The sequence below is a fragment of the Kryptolebias marmoratus genome, linkage group LG11 (assembly GCF_001649575.2).
Source record: "Kryptolebias marmoratus isolate JLee-2015 linkage group LG11, ASM164957v2, whole genome shotgun sequence".
NCBI classification, from domain to species: Eukaryota; Metazoa; Chordata; class Actinopteri; order Cyprinodontiformes; family Rivulidae; genus Kryptolebias; species Kryptolebias marmoratus.
In genome coordinates, this window is record NC_051440.1 from 28,056,174 (window position 1) to 28,062,071 (window position 5,898).

The following is a 5,898-nucleotide window of genomic DNA, read 5'->3' on the forward strand; positions in this document are numbered from 1 at the left end:
GGACCTGTCAGAGAAAATGAGCGTCCATGAGTCAATGTTGGCTGTTTTCTACAAACCAAATGTTCTCCAACATGTCTGGCTTCCTCTGGAGAACACAGCAGTTATTTCACTGTCAGCCCACTTCTCACCTCCCATTCAAATCTATTTCCATCTAGGCTCTACAGCAGCTTGTGGAGCCGGAGGAGACTTATTTTAGTTTCAGCCATCTTCTCAGAGCTGGAATGCACCAAACATCTTCAGGTGAAGCTGAAACTCTTCTTAGGAGCAAAAATCAAGATCAGTTTAATTTTCTGACCAAAGCTGTTGAAATGTGAGAACATCAAAGCTCTGTGAGGAGGATTTTTCTGAGGATCAGACTCATTTACCATGTTCTGTTTATGAGGACTGCACCTGTTCTACAGTTATATATATATCCTGTGTGTTTCTCACCATTCCAGCCCGCTCTCTCTGCCCTCCGACTGTCACACCAACATGTTCTGCACTCCAACCTTCTCACCTTCAATCATTATTTTCTTTCCATCCTGACACTGTCTCTGTAAGGTTTCCGGCTCAGCTTTCTGCTCACTTTAACAGCAACGCAGAACAAATGACAGTTTGGGTTCATTCAGTAAGAAAATTAGACTTAAAGTAGATTTGGATTGAATTTGTTAAACAGAAAGTGATTATTTGTTCTGTTGTTCTGTGCAGCTCCTTTGTGGTGGTGTTAAAGTGCTTTAGGAGGAGGTGAGGAGGTGGTTTGGTGTCAAGGAAAGTGTGATGGACCGAGCAGTTAAGGGACAGCCAGGCACAAGTTTAAAGTTAAAATGATTGTTTCTTTATTTAACCCAACACCAAACTTGGGTAAATAATGGAATAAATGACAAAAATTGGGCCCATAAAAAGGGTCAAAGTAACAGACATCAACTCAGACTAACTAAAACAAACAGACCCCCTAAGTGAGACAAAGGGGAAACTTAAATACTGGCTGATCAGGCCACATACAAGACACAAAGGGGAAAACACACAAAAACCTAACTGAAACCAACATAGCAAAATCCCATTCCCCCCCTCTGGATGAAGAGTAGTGGTATGAACCAATTTGCAGTCTCAGCCGGCTTGCTCCACCCCTTCTCCACCTCTCTGTTCTCCTGAAGGATTGGAGCAGCCAGCACTGAAGAAACTCAAAAAACAAACAAAGGTTAAATTAAGCAGAACATAACAATGTAAACTAAAATGTGCGCACTTATTCTAGAATACAGGGCGATGTGGTGCCTACTAAACAAAACCAGTTATTCTGTAAATTAAATCCATAGACTTAAAGAAACCCAAATATAAATGAGGTGACCTATTGTATGTCGTGCGAGTGAATGTTACCACATTTGTGTGGCTGTAACTGCAGCCATCACACTCCCACAATTCAAAAACAAAACAAAAAAAAACAATATTGACAATGTGGAGAGTTCTGAAATGATAAAGCTCCCTGGATGAGAAGCAAATAATCTACAACTACAGAATATAAGTCCATTTGTTTTGTTTGTGCGTTTTACATTCATACTGAGAGTCTACAACAGAATGCAAAAATAATAATTTTCCAACACTGAGTTTTTGGTTTTCTACTTATTTATGACACTTTATCTTAAACCTCTTGATAAAAAAATCAATAACAAATAAATTATTTCAAATTGCTGCCACGTTAAATTTTGTTTAAAAATGACTCACTTCTAAACCTTTTCTAATGACCTACAGCACATGTCAAACTCAAGGCCCGTGGGCCAGATCAGGCTCTCTGAGCCATTTTATCTGGCACCCAAGATAACATTTAAATGTTATTAAATCTGTCCTTTCAGTCTGTGACAGGTCAAGTCTCTGACGCTTCACATTTTGCTTCAAAAACGGAGCCTTCTTGTGACAGTTACTTTGAAGCCAAGAAAATGAAGTTTTAATTTCTCAGTAATCTTTGATTTGGACTTGGCAAAAGCAACACAGAACATTAAATGGGATCGACGAAACTGCTTTAATACATATTCTTTTGTATTGTCTTGTTTCAAAGTTAAATGTTAGCATGAAGAAAAATGTATTTAAAAGCTGATGATAAAGCATAAACATAAGAAATAAATGTTAATTATGTGGGAGGTTTTTTTAGTTCAACCTATTTTTCCTGTGTTGTTCAAAGTTTGTTCCTTCTAAATGTCTTTACTAGTCACTAGGAAAAGATATTTGATATTGCTACATAAATGATTTGACAAAAGAAGGTGAGTACCCAGATAGCACACGATGTTAAATCAACATTAAATTATAGTCAGAATGGTTGATATTTGGTTGAAGTCGACAACTGACGGTGGATCAACCATGAAACAACCATCCAAATCTAACCGTTGAAACTGTGTCATTGAATCAATGTTGTTTTGTGGTTGAAATCTAATGACTGAAATACCGATGTCTGATCAATGTTGAATCAATGTGAGCTGTTTTGCCACACCCCTTCCCCTCTTCTCCTCCTCATTGGAGCTCTGGGTCAGAGAATTTTATTAGTGAGTGGGGGATATCACATTTAAAAATAAGCCCTGTAGAGGATATTTGGTGCTGATTCCTTTCTGTACATTTTCTTACTTGTTCATAACAATTCTTACTGACTGTTTGTGTGTGATATATTAACACGAAAACATCTACAACTTGCTACAAGGTGTGGAGCGGTCCACCCCTACCGTTTACTTGAGTGGGATGGCCCAACCACACAGCCGCTTCGCTGTTGGCTTGTTGGCAAAAGATGTTAATTCAGCGTTGAATTATCATCACAAAGGTTGCATGTATGGTCGAGGTCGACAACTAACGGTGGATCAACCATCAAACAACCATCCCACTCTAGCCAATTACCTAGCGTTGAAACTGTGTCATTGAATCAATGTTGTTTTGTGGTTGAAATCTAATAAATTAAATGCCAGCGTTCAATCCAGTGTTTTAAGCACTGGTCCTCAAGGCCCTACAAGNGAGGACGCAGAGGCCGGTCCATCCTGAGGACGCAGAGGCCGGTCCATCCTAAGGACGCAGAGACCTGTCCATCCTGAGGACACAGGGCCGGTCCATCCTGAGGACGCAGAGGCCGGTCCATCCTGAGGACGCAGAGGCCTGTCCATCCTGAGGACACAGGGCTGGTCCATCCTGAGGACAAAGATATTTCTTATTTTTATTCATCCATCCAGGGTCGGGGTGAGCTGGTACCGATCTCTAGCAGTCTTTCTGACAGAGGGGAAGAACATCCTGGATGTTCAGTAAATTCCTGTTTGATAAAGTTCACGTCTCTGATGGATTATTGATCTGACTGAAACATCTGCTGATCAAACCTACTTTCTGACTGTTTGAGCTCGAAGGATAACATCAGCTTCTGCTGGAGGAAACCACGGAGAGACGAGGCTGCAGAGGTGAGCAGGAGGACAGCCAGGAAGCAGAGAAGGAGAAGGAGCGAAGTGATGACAGGTTATTTTTCACCTCTTCTCTCCTGACAGCTGATGTTATTTCCCTTCCTCCTCAACACACAGCCGATCCAATCTAAGGCTTCTCTGGACGGCCCTTCTGAAGCCTCACAATCAAATGAAAGCCACACGCACACGCACACACATGCACACGCGCACACGCACACGCACACACACACTGATCAAGCAGCAATGAGATTGTTTGCAAATCTGTGGGTGACAGTCTGTCCCTCTGTTAGAGTTATTCAATTTGTTTGGGTTATTTTATTAATATTTTAATTAAATTAAATGGATTGGTACAAGAAGGAACATGGATTAATGCAAACAGGACAACAATGATGCTTCTGTGAGTCAGATGACAATGACATTTAAAATGGAGAATCAGCAACTAGATTCACATCGTCCTCACTCGTTCACATTCATGCGATCTTCTTCCCTGAAGTTCTGGTTCAGAAGAACCGACCCACCCCAAGTTCTGTGTCTGTGTCTGTGAGAAGTCTTCATGTCATCTAGTAAAGAACGAAACCAGAGTCCTAAAATCCTTCAGTTCTCCTTTCAGTCCACATTTCAGCACTGAAATAAAACACCCTCCTGTCCCTCAGGCTGTCCCTCCTGTTCCTCAGTCTGTCCCTCTGTCTGTCCCTCAGTCTGTCCCTCAGTCTGTCCCTCTGCCTGTCCCTCAGGCTGTCCCTCTGTCTGTCTCTCAGTCTGTCCCTCCTGTTCCTCAGTCTGTCCCTCTGTCTGTTCCTCAGTCTGTCCCTCCTGTCCCTAACTCTGTCCCTCTGCCTATCTCTGTCTGTCTCTGTCTGTCCCTCCTGTCCCTCCGTCTGTCCCTCCTGTGTGAAAGGAAACCTCTGGGACTCCCAGCAGCTGTAACTCTAGTTTGGAGGTTTATTACTGTCCACCGGAGACGCCCAGACATGCAGACTCAATGAGTCATAAAAACAGAGCTGCTTCTTGACTTCTTTAAATATTTTTATTCATCTCTTTCTTCTCCTTTTCTGTCTGCAACTTCCAAGAATCTCCACACTTCAAGTAAAAGGTGAACCTAAAGGAAACAGAAGGACAGAGAGGAAGACGGGGTGATGACAGCTAATCAGATGGGTGAGAGGGAGGAGAGGCAAGGTGAACATTCCTCTTAATGCTCCATGATTCTGTCAGGTTATTTCAGTTTATTAATGGGACAAAAGAGGACATGTACCCTGGGAACTGTGGGAAATTGAGTTTCTGCATGTGCTGAAAAAGGAAAAGGTCAGAATCTGCCTCTCTGGAGATTTGACTCTAAATGCTCTCAGTTTGTGACTCCTGGCTGGACGATCCTCCCTCCTTTTTTAAACCACGATGACTGAAGACTGTTTTACAGAGGTTGAGTGGACGGTCTCAGGTTCTTTGTGTCTGCAGATGAGAAGGAAGATATCAGTAAAGATGGGCACTGGTTCTACTCAGGAGATTTAGCATCTTTCTGGACCTGAAATGAAATGTTTAAATTCCTAAATCATCATTTGTCTTATAAAAAAATACTAATTTTATAGAAAATCATTTCTTAAGGGTCTGGATTGTTTCAGTTAGAATAGCAGAACATTTCAGAAGGAATTTCTTCACACAGTTGTAGTTAAATAAAATATGTCATGTAAAAGAAGTGATCACCCCCTTTAAAGTGACCGTCCTAATTCCACTCAGAGAAAAGTTTATTGAAAAGTCAGAGTCAGGAGATGGATCCAAAAGGATCCCAGGAGTTCTGTTCAGTCTACCACCAGGAGACGGAAGGAATAAAGGACATGTGTAAATCTACTGAGAGCAGGCCGTCCTCACAGACAGAGACCAGGAAGGAGGACAGTGAGAGACACATGGGAGCTCAGCAGGTCAGGTGGGACAGACTGGAAACTACACAGTTCTTGTAGAGACAGCATCAGACTGTCCTCCAGGACGTCTCCATATTTTGAGGCATTCCCCTCTGTCTTTCCAGGATCGGCTGCCAAGAAAACTCTTCCTAATGAAATATAAAGTCAGAAAAAATGCTATTTGATTAGTGTAGTTAATGTTATTTGTACTTTTATCAGAGTGTTTCTCAGAGAGAAGATAAAAGTACTCCAAGGCGTTTTACACTCCTTACTGAAGAGGTGGAACATAAAGACAAAACATTTTTCTGTGGATCCAAATCCTTTTCTATAAAAGCATCACTACAAACGTCACGTTAAAGGACAAATATTTCAGGAGCTTTTATTGATTCTGCTTCATATTTTTAATTGTGTTGAAAAGCAATAATTCAAGTCTACAGATAAAAGAATCAGTTTCTGAGAAAAGAAAATCTTATAAAGTTTGTGTAAAAAACTAAGAAACATTTCCAAGCCGAAAATTAGATTTTAGGATGTTTTACTAAAAACGGTGGAGAAATGTGAAGAAAAATACAACCAGTATAATTACTGGACAGTTACTGTATGAGGGGGGG